This window comes from Pipra filicauda, unplaced genomic scaffold (assembly GCF_003945595.2).
Source record: "Pipra filicauda isolate LSUMZ 115617 unplaced genomic scaffold, ASM394559v2 scaffold3_size10097308_pilon, whole genome shotgun sequence".
In the NCBI taxonomy this organism is placed as follows: Eukaryota; Metazoa; Chordata; class Aves; order Passeriformes; family Pipridae; genus Pipra; species Pipra filicauda.
In genome coordinates this window covers 7542719-7559094 of record NW_024104532.1, presented here as the reverse complement: position 1 = coordinate 7559094, position 16376 = coordinate 7542719, and the positions used below count along the sequence as shown (strand labels likewise).

The window sequence follows — 16376 nt, the reverse complement described above, 5'->3', positions numbered from 1 at the left end:
CTAATTTGGAGATGCACAGGCATATCCCTGTGTATCTAATATCACATGTACTTTATCTGCACTGGCTGCTGCCTTTGACAATGTACTCAGCCCTAGACAGACAGATATGTCTGAAGCAGAAAGGCCATCATGTTTTCTCACGTTCTAGTTGCTTGTCACCGATTACAAAATGAAAAATCTGTTCTTAGGTATTAAGCATCCACTCTTTTAATTTCTCATACAGGGTACCATACCAACAGCATGATGATGATGATGATGATGATGATGATGATGGACAGCACCAAAGTGTGAGGAGAAAACAACTCACCCCAATAGCAAATCTAAGAATTCCTACCCTTCTGATCCAGCATAATTCATTCACTCAGTACTTCTGCTTTAGAGAGTAAATCTGATGAGGGGTGGCTGATGGAGCTGGGATTGTTCAGCCTTGATAAAAAGAGGCTCAGGGAGGATCTTCTCACTCCCTACATCTCCCTGACAGGAGGATGGAGCCAGGGAGGGGTCGGGCTCTGCCCCCAGGTAACAAGGGACAGGACAAAAGGAACAGCCTCAAGCTGTGCCAGGGGAGGTTCAGGCTGGACTTCAGGAGGAATTTCTTCACTGAAAATGGGGGTCAGGCATTGGAACAGTCTGCCCAGGGAGGTGGCAGAGTCACCATCCCTGGAGGTGTTCAAGGAACGACCGGACACGGCACTCAGTGTTTTACTTGACAAGGTAGTGATCAGTCAAAGGTTGGACTCGATGATCTTGGAGGTCTTTTCCAACCTTAAAGATTCCAGGATTCATATCATAGACCCATTAGAGGGCTGGACCTCCAGCATGGCAGGCATTTCTCTTATAAAGGGCGTGTATTACAAAGGCAACAGAGACTAAACTGAAGTGATGCTGCTGTCACACAGAACTGACCCAGGCAGCTCTGCCAACACCCAGGCCTGGCTCAGGCTGCACCGAAAGGTAAATCTCAGATAATGACCCCATGTTATACAATTGGTTTTGACATGCCTTGGTCATCAGGCAGCAGTGGGAGCTGCTCAACAGACAACACACGTTCTCTAGTTTTCTGCATCACAGACAAGAGAAATCACAGAGATTAGGACCATAACCAATTCAGAGCCAGCAGGACCATTAACTCTGTGCCCTCTAACCTGCATTGCTGTCACTCTGCGTGGCAAGAATCAAACACACCAAGCAACAGCTACAAATTTGTCACCTTCCACGCAGCAGCTGAACAATATACAAATTTCCTGCTTTACATCTTATCTAGTAAGCTCCAGAAGCACCACACTGAACATATTAAGAACACTACAGCTATTCCCCCTCAAAAAAGGGTACTAAATAACTTCATTACATTTTTCCTCACAACATAATCAAGGATTTAACAGTCATTGCACAGAAATCATCACTACACTGAAGATGTATGAGAAATCTGTTTTGCCCCAAAAATGCATATTGTGGAAGTGTAACAGAGAAGCAAATTAAAGAGAGAAATGTTTTAGAAAATGAGTAAATAAATTAATAAAGCTTTAAGAAGGTGGGGCCTTTTTTAATTCTCTGACATAGTCAATTTATTTAAGACCTGCAGATTGCATGTATTTATTTGCCTAGTTTTGCTATAGGAGTGAAATGAAACATAATGAAGTACATGCAGATATATTTTTTCCACAGCAGTTCTAAACTTTATTTTTAATTTGAAAAAACTTAATCTTAAAACAATATTATGAATGTGCAGTACAGTCAAGTACTGTATTATACCTTGTACTATATTGTGATTTTATTTTATATTTGGAAATAAGGTATAAATCTCCTTCCCCAATACATTGAATAAAAATTATTTTTTTTCAGATCAGCCATTAGAAGCCTTTCAGTATCTGATGAAGATTTAGGGTCTTTTGAAAAAAACAAAGTAACTGTATTCCTTTCCAGTTTTCAGATACTAATCTCAAACTAGGAAGCAATATTTTGGTATGAAAAAGCTCAATAGACATGATAGGAATTATTTAATTCAGTAATAATTCTGTAGTTAATACCTCCTCTTAAATCAAATTTGTTTCCATGAAGATGGAAGAGAAAGTCAGAACCAGAAATCAGAAACTTCCCACACTCCCTTTTTCTTTGAAGGAAATTGTATGTATACATGCACATCCTTCCAAAAGTTAAACAAATTTATCTCAACATAGGAACAAAATAACAGCCTACATGGTGTTGTGCTTTTTCCAAAACACATTCTGAGCAGGAAGGGTTTTATGTAAAACTGTCTGCCAATTCTTAACTTGAACTATATTTTTGTAGGATTACCCTCACTTTAAACTACTGATTCACAGGAAAAGGGAGTTCATAATCTTTCTTTCAATACTCGTAGATTTAAGACTTATTTTTTTTAAAATTCTTATTTTGTGTTTACTTTCTATCAGAGAAATAATCACAGTCATCTAATATTTCTGAAGGTAGGCAGGGTCTGCAGAGGGATCTGGACAGGCAGGATCCATGGGCTGAGGCCAGTGGTGTGAGGTCCAATAAGGTGAAGTGCTGAGTCCTACCCTTGGGTCACAACAACCCCCTAAAGTGCTCCAGGCTGGGGGAACAGTGGCTGGAAAGTGCCCAGAGGGGAAGGACCTGGGAGTGCTGGTTGACAGTGGCTGAACATGAGCCAGAGCGTGCCCAGGTGGGCAAGAAGGCCAAGGGCACGTGGCCTGTACCAGGAATAGTGTGGCCAGCAGGACCAGGGCAGGGATTGTCCCTCTCTGTTCAGCACTGGTGAGGCCACACCTGGAGTGCTGTGCCCACTTCTGGGCTCCTTATGGCAGGAAAGACACTGAAGGGCTGGAATGTGTCCAGGGAAGGGCAATGGAGCTGGTGAAGGGTCTGGAGGGTCAGTCCTACAAGGAGCAGCCGAGGGAGCTGGGAGGGCTCAGCCTGGGGAAAAGGATGGTGAAAGGAGGGTGTGGGCAAGTGAAAGCTCGTCTCTTCTCCCGAGTAACGAGTAACAGGATGAGAGGAAATGACCTCAGGTTGTGCCAGGGGGAGGTGTCAGTTGGATATGAGGAAAGATTTCTGCACAGAAAGGGCAGTCAGGCATTAAGACAGGCTGCCCAGGGAAGTGGTGGAATCACCACCCCTGGGGGTATTTAGAAGACATGTAGATGTGGCACCTGGGAACATGGTTTAGCTGTGAACACAGTGGTGCTGGGTTAGGAGCGTGACTCGATCTTGGAGGTCTTTTCTAACCTTAATGATCCTGTAATTCCAGCATAACTAGGTCAGAATAAGAATCAGTCTGCTGCACAAAAAGAAATTATTTTGTAGATAGCTAACGGAAACTCACTACAGAAATATCACTGGCTGATGATAAACAGATGAATGATTCAGAAATGCAAATGAGGAAAAAATATTCTACAGTAACACATTTGATTTTAGCCACAATTCAGAAATGCATTTACAAGATTGTTTACAAGACACGACACATTCCTTCCAATGCCCTTGTAAAAGTCCTCTACATGTGTAACATGAAAAGCCTCATCCATTAATCCAAATCAAAAACAGTACCAACTAAAAACTTTTGTAGTTCCATAGCGATGTATTCACTTGCAACTTGCCATCAGGTTATCCAGGATGGCTGCTCAACCAGTGAGAAAAACAGCAAAAATGAGACTTCACACAGCCCTGTTTTCACTGTCAGGTTCGACAATGCTGTGTCACCTAACAAGTCTGAAAACCCAACTGGACTTTGACATCATGCATCAAGCTAAGCAGCCTCAATTTTCTTCAAGAGCCTGATAGACCAGGTCTGTTCTTCCCACAAAATCACTGAAATATCTGTAATGATCACAGCTCTGTCATCGGGGGTTAAAAAGCCCGCTTAACAAAACCTGAAGAAATTATTGCAAAGTTTGACAGATTTTTAGAAGGAACAATTCAGTAACCATTTGCTATGTGACCTTCATTAGAATTTTCTTCATTATCATGTTGCAGAAATCTATTACATTACTGACTGAAGCTATTAGTCACTAGAAAGCCACTATCACGTTCCCCAAACTGGGGAATCATCATTACCATTAATTTCAAAGGGTAGCATTAAAAGAGACAATATTCAATATTTTACTTGCTAATTCTACTGCAATTTATATTAGAAAAATATGCAGGAAGGTTATGCCAGCCTTGAAAAATCGGTCATTTTTTCTGAGCCATTTTGTTTTCCAAGGAAAGCCTCAATAGTATCTGGGGCATCCGGGGATACCTCAGTGGAATTCAGAGTTCAAGGAGCCATTCTGCAGTACTGATACAGCAGCAGTCACAGAGGGCACCTATTTCCACATTTAAAAAGATCAGTACTGATGCAATACAGGGAAACAAGGAGAGAGGCAGGGCATTCCCTCACAAAGCCATTATAGCCCCAATCTTTCATCTCTCTATTTCATGTGTGTTCTAGGGACTACCATGAAGACTTTGCTGCTATTATCCTCTCCTCACAGAATCTCTGTATGATGTAAATCATGATCTACTTTTCTGTGCTTTTATTCCTCACGTTTCAGGTTCGTTTACCAAATAAGGACACTTTCCTTTTCTTTCCATGGTACTTGATGAAGTCTCACTAGTTATCTGGATGTTGTTCTTAGGGCACATGATGCCAAATGAATTGCCTGGAATATACAAATACTTATTAGTGCAAAATTTCAACTATGGAGTTAAAAGGTTGCTGCAGCACGTACAGAACAGCTCAGAAAAACAGCTATCTTATGATCTTAGCCTCTTTCCATACATTAAGGGCTTGCTTAGACAGGAAGCCTGAAAAGGAAAAAACCCAGTTTAACAGAAGCAACACAATATCCCACCTTGTCACAGCAAGGATTTTTGTATCCAGGAGCAAATTTTTTACCATTCTCTAACTATCCAAATTTTCAGCTGTCCTAACTCAAAACTCCAGTTCAGTCACTTGAGAAATATATTCAATTTCTAAGAAACATAGTTCGAAAAAAGTTGGAGGGGTTTTGGCAGACATCTCTTTAAATCCACCTATCTTTATTATAAAGTGCTAGTCCAGTACATTGCAGAAAAATAAGGCTGGGAGCGATGCCCACTGCAAAGTTGTCTAATCTGTCCCCAAGTGCAGGCCAGTATCAATGGTAATGTTATCACCCCAGATGGATGGCTGGCCAGTCTGGACTGTAATATCACTAATAGTGAGGATTTCACAGCCACTGCAGATATACTATGCTTTACTATTGTCATAATCCGAAAGGGGATTTGGGGTTTGGGTTTTATTTGTTTTCTCTAATTTCTAACCTCAATCTCACTTGGTGAAAGCTTTAAAGGAGTCCAAAGGGAGAGGAGAGCTGTTCAAAGTGCACATGAAGTGAAGCACTGTGCCAGCTGTGAACAAATAATCTTTCTGGGCTGGAATTCCTGCCACAAAGTGGGAAAACAGAAAGATGAGAAGGCCTGAGGAGAAGTCCTGTGGACCTCAAAACTAAGATGAACAGAACTCAAAGGCTGTTGAAATAGTAGCTTGGAACTGAGCAGCCAGGTTAAGAGTTCCTTTTCTGGCTATGTGTCTATGTAGGCATAATGTCTTTGCCATTATAAGTCACAGCATTTAAAAGAGAGGACAACAGAGGAAAACGAGCTTTAACTGTAACACACAGACTCAACAAAGGGGAGGGGAAAGAAAGTCTCTCTCGTGGTGAAAGAAGCTACTGTCTGCAACAGAACTGCAAATTCATCTTGCAAAGTCTTGAATAACTCACATACAACAGACTTAGGCACAGCTATAAATAAACCACTTAAGAAAAGCAGGCAGCTCCAAGATCTAAGTTACTCAGTTTTCCCAAAAACATGTTTCCCATTGAGACACTATATTCCACTGTGAGCCACTGTATTCCATTATTCACAGGGATAATGGATTGAGGAGTATGAGAAGACTGAAATAGTCCTGGCCAGGTGTGTCCCAGGAGTTAAGAGAAGCTCAGCTCTTGTGTTCCAGAATTTCAGCTTTTAGTCAGCACGGGACTTATGAGATGGCAAGAAAATGGGAAACGGGATGACAGTGGGATTTTAGTACTGCCCCCCAGTTTTAATTTGGGAGAGGCACAGCTGCTTCTGGCACCTCTGTGGCACAGTCATGGTCAGCAGTGAGGTGCATCCACCCTGCCCACCAAAGGATTCCAGCCTTCAGAATTTTAAAGAGAAGGGCTAAACTGGGCATTCATTTATTCCACCAAACCTGAGCTTGGTGACTGAAGGAAGAATATGCTAAATGTGCTAAAAGCAGTCAGTGAACAGGCCATCTACCTGCCATGTATTTCCAATAAAATACAGACAGTTTAGTTTTTTCAAAAGACTCTTGTCCATGTTCAGACTAATCATAAAGGGACAAGATAGCCTCTATAATAAAGCTGTTTATCTGAAATTAAAAATTGGATTAATTTTCCTTTCCCTCCTACACTACTGGAACCTCATCCAACTTCTATCATCTTCCAAAACACTTTCTAATTGAAACATTTGCAATTAAAAAGAAAAAAAAAATCACAATGGCAAAAGGTGTGCAATTAGCAAACCCAAAGACACACATCTTTCCACAAAATTGATACATTTCAGGCAGTAAATCCAGTTCCCAAATGAACATACTACGGGAGGGCTGGAAGGAAAGCACAGTTTGTAAACTGAGTGGGTGAACTCAGAGGAAACAGATCCAGACCCTTATCTGCAGGACTGCAACAGCCCTTTTTCTAAGAGAAGAATAAACTTATTTTTCAGTGCATTTGCTTATCCTGCACCACTGCTTCCCTACTCAAGGAAGGATTGTTTTCCATAATACAAAAAGCTATTACAGATTTACTCTGTGAGCAAACTGATATGTTGAATAACTGCTAAGTAGAGAAATGAATAAATAGCTCTGTGGACTTCCAAAGTAAGCAAAGTGGAAATAAACATCAATTCAGAACATTCAGCATTTAGCTATAATCTGCTGGTAATGGACACAAATAAGATTTCATACACACAGAAGAAATGGCACCAAGTACACATGCAACTACTGGCAATAATTACTCAACCACAAACTTTAAACTATACCTGTAAAACCTTCCCCAGCAATGACTGAGGGGAGCAGGGTAGGGAATGGGGAGAAAGGAAGCTGGAAGAGAGAAAACAGACCCCCATCCAATCAAAGAGATTCCTTTTAAGGTCATGGCATAAAGGTGATAAATTCACCACTCAACCACCTGACACAGAAAGCATTATTTTAAAATTCACAAGGATATGCCTACCATGACTTCTGACACAGACAGACCCATTCATAACAAATCAGTCCAAAAATATTCATGAACCGACTGAACTAAGTCAAATAACCCTTGGTCATGGAGCTTTAAATACTGCTGTGCCAGAGTTAAATGCAGAGCAGATAAGTGACATCAGAAGGAAGACAGCAAGAAATTTTTTAATCCACAGTTTTGCTAGCTCACTACCTGGAGCCAGGAAACAGCACAGTCCCTTCCACCTGCCATGCCTGCCAATATCCTTCTCTGCAAACAAGGTGAGACACAGATGGAGTAACACACAGCTGCTCTTCAATACAAGAGAGTCCCTGGTTTTACTTCTGCTTTCACTGCCTAAATGGAAAGCAATCTCAAACCAGGTATTGAGTACCTTTTTCTTTAACCTCAGCAATTCTTTTTGTAATGTGTGGTGCCAAGCCTCATTTTTTTCCCCTTTTCTTTAAAGAGAAACACTTAGAAACAAGGAGCTACCCTCCCTACCCAGCTAAAACAGTAGCATGTATAAGCAAGGCTTGATCCTAAATCATTGCAATCACTGCCACAAATTCAAGATCATATATATGTTTGTTGTTGCTTAGTTTGAAAATAATACCTGCTAGCTATAAATTATAGGTTCTGCTGTGCCAATATTATGGCCTACTAAGTACAAAACAGCATTTCATTAGCAAAATTGAAGGAACATCCAACCATCTTTTAAGTGTCCTTCTTTCAAATGTATCAATTAAACTAAACTCCAAATTGATAGCAATGGGAAAAACATGTTCTAGAAGAGGTTGCCTTAAGCAGGTGATCCTTTCTCAGAGTCATTTGAACAACAGCAGGACAATAATGACTATTTGCAGGATCAGACCCTTGCAGTCAAACACAGCTAATTCAGGCTTAGCTGTCATTATATCAAAGTATTTTTATGTCACAAATTTAAGGACACTACTAAAATTCATAGGAATGAATTACTTGTTTTCATGAAAACTGCTTAAAGATTTTCTGAATATCCACCAGGTTTCAGTCTCACTAGGACTAACCCAGTCTGACTATACATCAGACTTCTAACACTCCATTCCAGGGGCCAGGAAATTTTCAATAATCAGAGGCTCTTTTGTATCCAGGGCTCGATGGAAAACCTTTGGCAAATGGAGGCAGAACAAAGCAGCAATCATAGCACCTTTGCAAAGGATCTAAATCCCACACTTCACACTGCTTCTCTTCTGTAAGAGCAAAGGAATGAAAAAGACTGTCTCCTTTGCAAGAAGTCATCAGGGAAGAAGGGAATGACCATCCATGTTGGGAGTAGCAACAGAATCCTAATTCTTACTTTCCCCAAGAAGATGCTGAGGCAAATGGAGTGATGCTGCACTATCCCAGAAGCCTGTGCAAAGGGAAAAGCTCATCTAAAAGCTGCCCTTAAACTAACTGGGGTACAATTATAAATCTTAATCTTGTAACACACAGCAAGTTCAAGATCTACAGAACAGGCAATGTATAAACTCCAAGATTCCCAGTCAATGAAGGTTATGGGCAGAGTGACAGGCGTGGAGGAAATGCATAAGCTGCTCTGTAAAAGAGCAATCTATTAAGGGCTTATATTTTGGACTGAGAAACACAGGGGGAAGGATTACTGCTCCTTTAAAGGAAAAAGAAAAGCAATTTAAGCCTGAAGGTAGCTGATACAGAATGCCAGCTGAACTATAGGAACCTATGGAGGCCCCTGGGATTGCTGGTGAGATGGAAGAAGAGTTGCAGTTAGGTAATTAGAGCTTCAGTAGAAGAATAAATACTCCACAGGCAATCCACAGGTTCTACTCACCTCTCGCCACTTCTTCTCTCCAGCAGTGACAGCTGCTTGTGAAAGCCAAGGGAAAGGTCTCTCTCATTCAACTCATTAGTTAATAATCCTCACTGGTAATACAACAAGGAACACAACACCAGGAGGAGCTGCCAGCTCTTCCCTCACTGCTGCGAGGCAGAACCCAGGGCTCGAGGTCTCACAGGCACTCACCCCAGTCACAGCAATGCAGAGGGGGAGCCAAAGGCCACGAGCAGAATTTTGAAAGAGAAAAGACACCCCCCAGGGCAGGGGAGGCAATATTCAGGTTACTGAAGTTTTCTCCTGCTACCCCTCTTCGTGCCCCAGAGGAAAACAAACTGCTGTTTGTACCATGCTCCTGAAGCAAGGGGTAGCACCTTGCTGGGGAATGATTCAAAAGGAGCAGGAGGAAGAGAGAGATGACAGTGATCCACTGAGGATTCACTATTTCAGCTTTTCTCTGTGATGTTAAGATTAGTTACCAGTGGAAGACATGTTGGTTATCCATGTCATTATCTCAGAAAGACTCTGTCTCTCCTTTGCCCTGCAGTGGTGAAACAAAGTACGACGAAGATATTTCCACCTTGCAGGGGGACTGTCTTAAAAGGAATACTGAAAAAATTGTGACTTTGATTGCCTAGAAAAATGCTGCAGCAAGTTCTGCTGCACAGGGAACCATTTCAGCATTGGTCCTGACCACTGTCATGATTCTGAAATGATTCGTTCTGTGCAGCTCCACTCTCATGTCATCTCTCAACCTCAAGCAGGTTGCACAGAATACAGAAGGTGACAATGTTCTGGATTTCAGTCAGCATTCCTTAGCAGGTAGGAAAGCTGAAAGAAAAGACAGCTGCACAGCTTATTCTTTATTCCATTGCTGAGGCCATTGGTGTCAGCTAAGATTTGCACTGGAATACCACATATTTCAGTATTGGTTAATAAAGCTGTGACTTCCAAATTTAGCACTGCACTAAGACTTTCACTGCTCTGTGCCCACAACAAGCAGCTGGAGAGAAAGGGAAAAAGAGAAGATTTAGGTTAGTCCCTATGCAGGGAGACAAGTAAAGCCAGCTGACTTCTCTGAAAAGCAAAAAAGGTTTAGTTCCTTTTGTGGCCAAGGCTATACACAAATCTTTGTTACTGTATCTTGCTTTTAGATTATTAATAATCTACCTGACCATCTACTTCTCATAAATCTTTCCTGAAAAGACTTGACTCAACTACCAAACACACACATTTATTTCAGGTGCCTTAACTGAAATACCTAGATGCAGGTTCTTTTCTCAAGGATTTTCCACAGCCAGAGATGCAAGACAAAGTCCTGAGGGACATAAAGAATTGATCTTAGAGTACAGCTAATGGGAAGTTTTGATCCTCTTATAGGCACCCACTTAGCTCTAAACAGTCAACTTTCTTTAAAAACCTGTTCTCTATTGCTTCACTTCCAATAGCAATCTGCACATTTAGCACTTCCCTTAACAGTTTTTTTCCAGTGTTCTTTAGCTGATATTTAGACCACATGTTCCCAAAACTGATGGAAGCCATTCACTATGGGAATTTTCTATATCTTCATTGCTGGCAGACCTCCATGAGTCACACAAATGTGTACATAAGCTCAATCATGTTTTATGTAACTGTACACACGTAATATAAACACCATGGACAAATCAAACTGTTACAAAGTTATTAAAATTGATAATCCACTTCCATGGTACTGTTGTGTTTACTTACAGATGTAGTTACATGTTTCAAGTTTCAACTCATTCAAATATTCTCTTATAAAGTAAGATTTGTCTAAAACTTTACCCTGGTTGGAAGGGGTCTGACAAAATATTAATTTTTTCTGCTAGACTTAATAATAATCCTTTTTAATTTAGTGTTCAGTCAGCTATGTTGAAGTAAGAAAGAAAACTATTTCCCTATCCTTGTAGGGCTTATGTTTTTGTGGATGTTCACATTTGCACTTTCTCATGCAAACTAGAATACCAGCCATAGTTCACCCTCTCAAAAACCACAGACAATGTAAGAACATTTTCTCTGTGTCAGAACTACGTAAAGTCAGAAGAAATGCCCTGACAAGAAAACACCTCTTAAGAGAAAGTTCTGTGTTCCAGACTATACTCTTGACAGACCACAACTTTCTGAATGTCCCTAAGCACAGAACCAAACCCAAATGCACCAAGAGCCTGCACATGCACATCCAACTCTGTGACCTATGGAAATACAAATTAAGGTGGAAAGTCATTTTCTTTAAATGCCTAATTCTTTAGTAATGGTCAACGTAGGTATTACACAGTGACAGCAGAACTGCATATCACTTGTTTTAATTTATTTCAGAAAACTCATTTAATGTTGCAAGTTTGAAGTGCAGAACATTCCGCCCTAGGCAATGTCTTTTTATACACTATGATGCATTTAATATTTACCTTTGCTACTTTCTTTCAATTGATGTAAAGCTAATGCCTCATTTTTCCTCCAGCATCTGATTCAAATACAGTGTTTCCTATAGCATTGGCAAAGTGAGCGAAGCAAGTGAAGTGAACTTTATTTCCAAGACCAAAAAGTTTTTCTTTAGTGTCTTTCTTATATTTCAACATCTGGTATTCTGCCTTTCTAAATATTCAACTTTTTGTTGTTGTTGTTATTGTCGAAAAAGGTGCTTACCACTGTTTTAGTGTGTGGTACAATGTTGGAGCATACTATTAGGAAAACTTATTTCTTGGGTTTTTTTTAAAGATTAAAAAAGTCACTAGGCAATTACACTCACACAAAGCTTTGGAAAAATTTATTGTTTATATTTACTAGGACTTTCTATATTTTACTGTTTTACATGTAAGCTCATATTCCTATGTAGCAATGGCTTCATAACAGAATTTTTATTTTTTCTACTGACTTACACCTCTTAAACTTACATTTTGCTACAACAGTTGACATGTAGCACTGTACAGAGCCACCCAAAACCACAACAGAACCAACACTTCTAATTCAGTTGTTTAGGAAAAGTTAATGATTTTCATAGGCTCACACACCCCTCTGAATGAGCCTTTCCTTGCCTGTGTGGGCTCAGAAACAACAGATAAATCTGGAGGACTGAGACCAACCAGAGGCTTTAAATGCTGCTACTAAAGATAAAGGCAGCTACAGTGTGCCCCAAACTACTACGAAAATCCTTCAAGAGCAGCTACTTATACATTTTTTATTTAATTTTAATACCTATTTGTAGTTCTTAAGGGTTAGTTACTGTTTTGGCCAAGAAGTTTCTTCAGAAGAAAACTACAATGAGGACCCTATTATCCAAAACCAAAATGGGTGATACCCTGTTCTTAATTTCCCCATACTACTTGACTGGCATAGCTGAAAAAAAAAAATACAAACTCAATGCAAGAGAACATAAAACAAAACAATCCCCAAAGCCAAACCACCCTAGATCAGAGCAACTCTGTTTCCATTAATTAGAGAATAAAATCTACCTTCTATAAAACCTGTTCCTGAGTGAAAGAAAGCCTGACTTAAAATCAGTTGTTTCCCTATAACCCAGAATGTGTCTGAATATGCCCACTGGTGTAAGGCAGTACATGCACTGGGTATCCATCTACAACCTGCCCAGCTAAACCCAAGTTTGTAATTCAGTGTTGTGTAGCTTGTTGCTAAAGATCTTATAATTACATCCCTGTTTGGATGACTACAAGGTTATTAATGTTCAGCAATGAAGATGAAAGTAGACAATTTATTATGATTTGGCACTGAACGTCAATCAATTCAACCAAAAAGAATCTATTTTAAAAAAAATAATAAAAAAAATGAATAATACCTCAGCTTAGCACGCTTCCTGCTGATCCGAAAAGTCTGCCTGATTATATCGAGCCAGTCAGCAAGGTGGATTTAAAACAATGTGTTTGAACTCCACCAGCATTATGAGATCCCAGCGCAGACCAATAATTGCGAGACAAAACTAAGCTAACAGAGGATGCCCCAAAGTATCTTTTAAATCCATCTGTGGATTAGGTGGGACTGTGTTGCAGAAAACACGTTCCACGTCGCTGGAGCCGCTCAGCTCCACAACTCTGAGCAAGGAGCAGACACGGGGGCTCTTTGAGGTTACAGACACAACCAGGACACAGAGTTGGTCCAGTCTGTGCTTGGAACTTTGATTCAGCCAGAGATGTTTCATAGCCCACCTCTTCCATAACTCAGAGCTCACTGTACAGGAGCTTTTCGTGCAGCAAGAAATGAGAAAGATGAGTCACCCCCAGTTGGCACTGAAGGCTCCGGGCTGGGTCAAAGTATGAACTGGTCCTACATGTATTTATTATCAGCAAAACCAGCCTTTCTCTTGTAGCACAGTAAGCACTATATAAAACTCTTCTTCCTGGTAAAGGTCTTGTGAAATTGTAAGCAAAGTATAGTTAAAAAAAAAAAAAGCCTGGAAAAAAACTTGCCATTTCCATTAAATATTAACCTTCTGAAAGAGCAAGTTGGGACTAAAACATCTCTTATCTTAATCAGTTTAGTAGAAATTAATTTAATTTATATTTTAAGGTTGTATTTCCTGTTACAGATCCAGGGCAGAGGAGGGCAAACTTTTTAGAACTATCCATTTATATAAAACATTACTGTTTAAAGAAGAGTCCCAATATTTTTTTGGTCTTATCTTTAAGCATGGACTTCAGTGGTGCTGCTCCTAAATGCATCTTTTGCCAAAAACATTAAGGATTGAGGGATTAAATTCATGGTAAACTGCAAACAAACAGAAAACAGCTTTTCAAATATTGGTATATTGACTTGAGTGGTGTAATAGAGGCTTGAGCTTTGTCTCCATCTAATTTGTCCTTCAGTTTAGTTTGACCTCTCAGACAAGAAAGTCTAGACATTGACCTTGAATGAACTGAACATTTTCCCTTTTCTGTGTTGTTCTAAATAATTTTAAGCACACAATCACTAATACAGATAACACCATTACTTACTCTAACAGTAAAACTGTTCACAGGAAATTTTCTTTGACTGCAGAAACAAAAATGTCAGTATTTGACAGGAATAGACCAAAGCCATGTCCACAGATGACAAGTATATATTGCTGTTTTCATCAGAAATAAAACTGTTCTTTAAAAAGGCAAAGAAATGTAACAGCCTCCTCAAATCAATATTAACCACTGCTAATCTTTGTGACCTAACAAGAGAAAGAGCCTCCTCTATTTTCTCATGCAGTCTTGACTTTTAGTATGAAATATTAAAAATGAAAATACAGTTCAACCTAATTACAGGAAACCATCACTAGTGATGTTCACGTGTTAATTTTCCCCATGCTACATAAGCAGTTGAAATCTAATGACACAGGAAGACCAATATTTTACTTTTTCATTATCCCTATAAAAAATAAGCACGTAGAGAACTAAAATTTTATTGTTTTCTATAAGCACTATCTTAGTAGGAAATGTTTTTCAAAAAGCAGAATGCAAATTCAAACATTATCTGGATGAAAACTTTTTTTTTTTTAAACATGCTACAAGCCTGTTAACAATTGGATTAAAAAATACTTCTTTGAGTTCTCACGTTGCCAGGACACTAAGAAATCATGGCTAAAAAACTTTTCCTCTCAAAATGAATTAAAGCTCAGCTCTCACAGCTGGCTTTTTGAATACCACACAATCTATATCGGTGTAATATATGACTAGTTTTTATTTATTACTCAGCGACTGGAAACCTCAGCACATGGGCCAAGCTAAATGAATTGTCAACCCGGTCACTGATTTGCCAATGCACAGAAAAATGATGCCTAAATACATTGTTTGTATATATTTTAAATCTTGACAAAGCAAGAAACGTCACTTATCTTTAGGTTGTCAGCCCCTTGTGAAAATCGACTTTACCCAGCACTTCCATCAACCCCTTAGAAAAGTACCTGTCATCATCCTATATGGTGGTTCTGTACCAGTTGAATGATAACTCAAATGTCTTGAAGAAAGAATCACCTCTCTCAATTCCTCTGAAGTTTGAAGAAAAGCTTTGAGACTGTACAGCCAACGTTAACTACTACACTTACATAAAGTAACCATACTAACAGGTGATACTACTTTTTAATTAACTCTGCACTTAAAAGACTCTGGGTTTAAATCCATCAGACTTCAAACAGCAATTCCATAAAGTGCTCTGTGAGGATGTTAGGTAGCTACACGTACTTATTGACATAGTGCATTCTGTATTGTGCCAGTAAAGCTTTATATTCTTAAATTACTAGGGCTAGACTTTACTTCTTTAGGACACATGCATTTTGAATGTCTTCGATCTTACATAATCTTTTAACTATACAGCTAGAGCTTATAAACAAAATCTCCTTCAATTCTGTGCTCCTGCATTTCAATTCTGTTATAATGCCTGTTTTCTCCGCGTAATACAAGGTTTGGTAAATTTGAACAAGTACAAGCCAAATATTATACATAAATATATAAATATTTATGCACACAGATACACACACACAAAGACAACATTTGCCATTATATTCTGAGCCTTTTAAAAGGACAGAACACAAGCATGGAAGATAAAAAAAAAAAAGGCATAAAAAGCACATATTAAGACATCAGTACTGTTAAATCCCCTGAAATTGCTACAAATAAATGTTCAGACAAGCATCCTAACAAGAGTTGAAAAAGGACTCTGGTTCAGAGATAGAGAGTTAAGAGCTCAATTCGCATCCATTAAGGCACCTTATTTAAATTTCCGTTTGGGTGTACGCGAGAGACAAAACAGTATCTTGTCAAACTGCCACTCCACGTAAGGTCTACCAGGGACGCGCTCCGCTGTGAGCACACGCTGGTACATTGTCTCAGCACTGGATGTGATACATGCCAGCAATCGCTGCCTCCACAGCCTGGAATTTATTATTAAGACCAATTCCCAAACAGCTCAATCGCAGGGCTATACGTGAAACACCACAGCGCGTCTATGTTTATTATCTTTGCCAACAACAAAATATCACCGTCCCTTAGTGCTTCCTGCAAACCTGCAGCAATGATGCAGATTTTTTTTTTTTTAATTCCCTTTCGGAATACAAATGCCTGCCTTCTCCTATTGCTGCCCGTTCCTAACCGAGACGCGCTGTGGACAATAGTTTCTGAATCAGCGATACCTTCCCGCACTGTTGGCAAACACTGAAAAAATAAATAACAACATCGTACTTCAATCCCGGAAGAAAAGGGGGAAAGAAAATAAATGAATTAATTAAAAGAAGCAGCTTAAAGAGCAAAGGCAAAATTAAAACACCGTGAAAATATCAGAAATACCAGCGATGAAGGATGAGAATTAACAGG

The 16376-nt window shown here is 39.6% G+C and overlaps 1 protein-coding gene across 13 annotated transcripts in view; it reads right to left on the bottom strand.

Annotated features, from left to right (window-relative positions):
• TENM2 (teneurin transmembrane protein 2) overlaps positions 1 to 16376 on the bottom strand; it is a 1087321-nt gene that overhangs the window by 609239 nt on the left and 461706 nt on the right. The window contains exon 1 of one of the 13 annotated variants that reach the window (XM_039385214.1): positions 16350 to 16367. The exons of the other annotated variants lie outside the window; for them this stretch is intronic. The gene's annotated coding sequence lies outside the window, so the exon portion shown is untranslated. Of the gene's footprint in view, positions 1 to 16349; positions 16368 to 16376 lie in introns of those variants that run through there. 13 annotated transcript variants of the gene reach the window in all.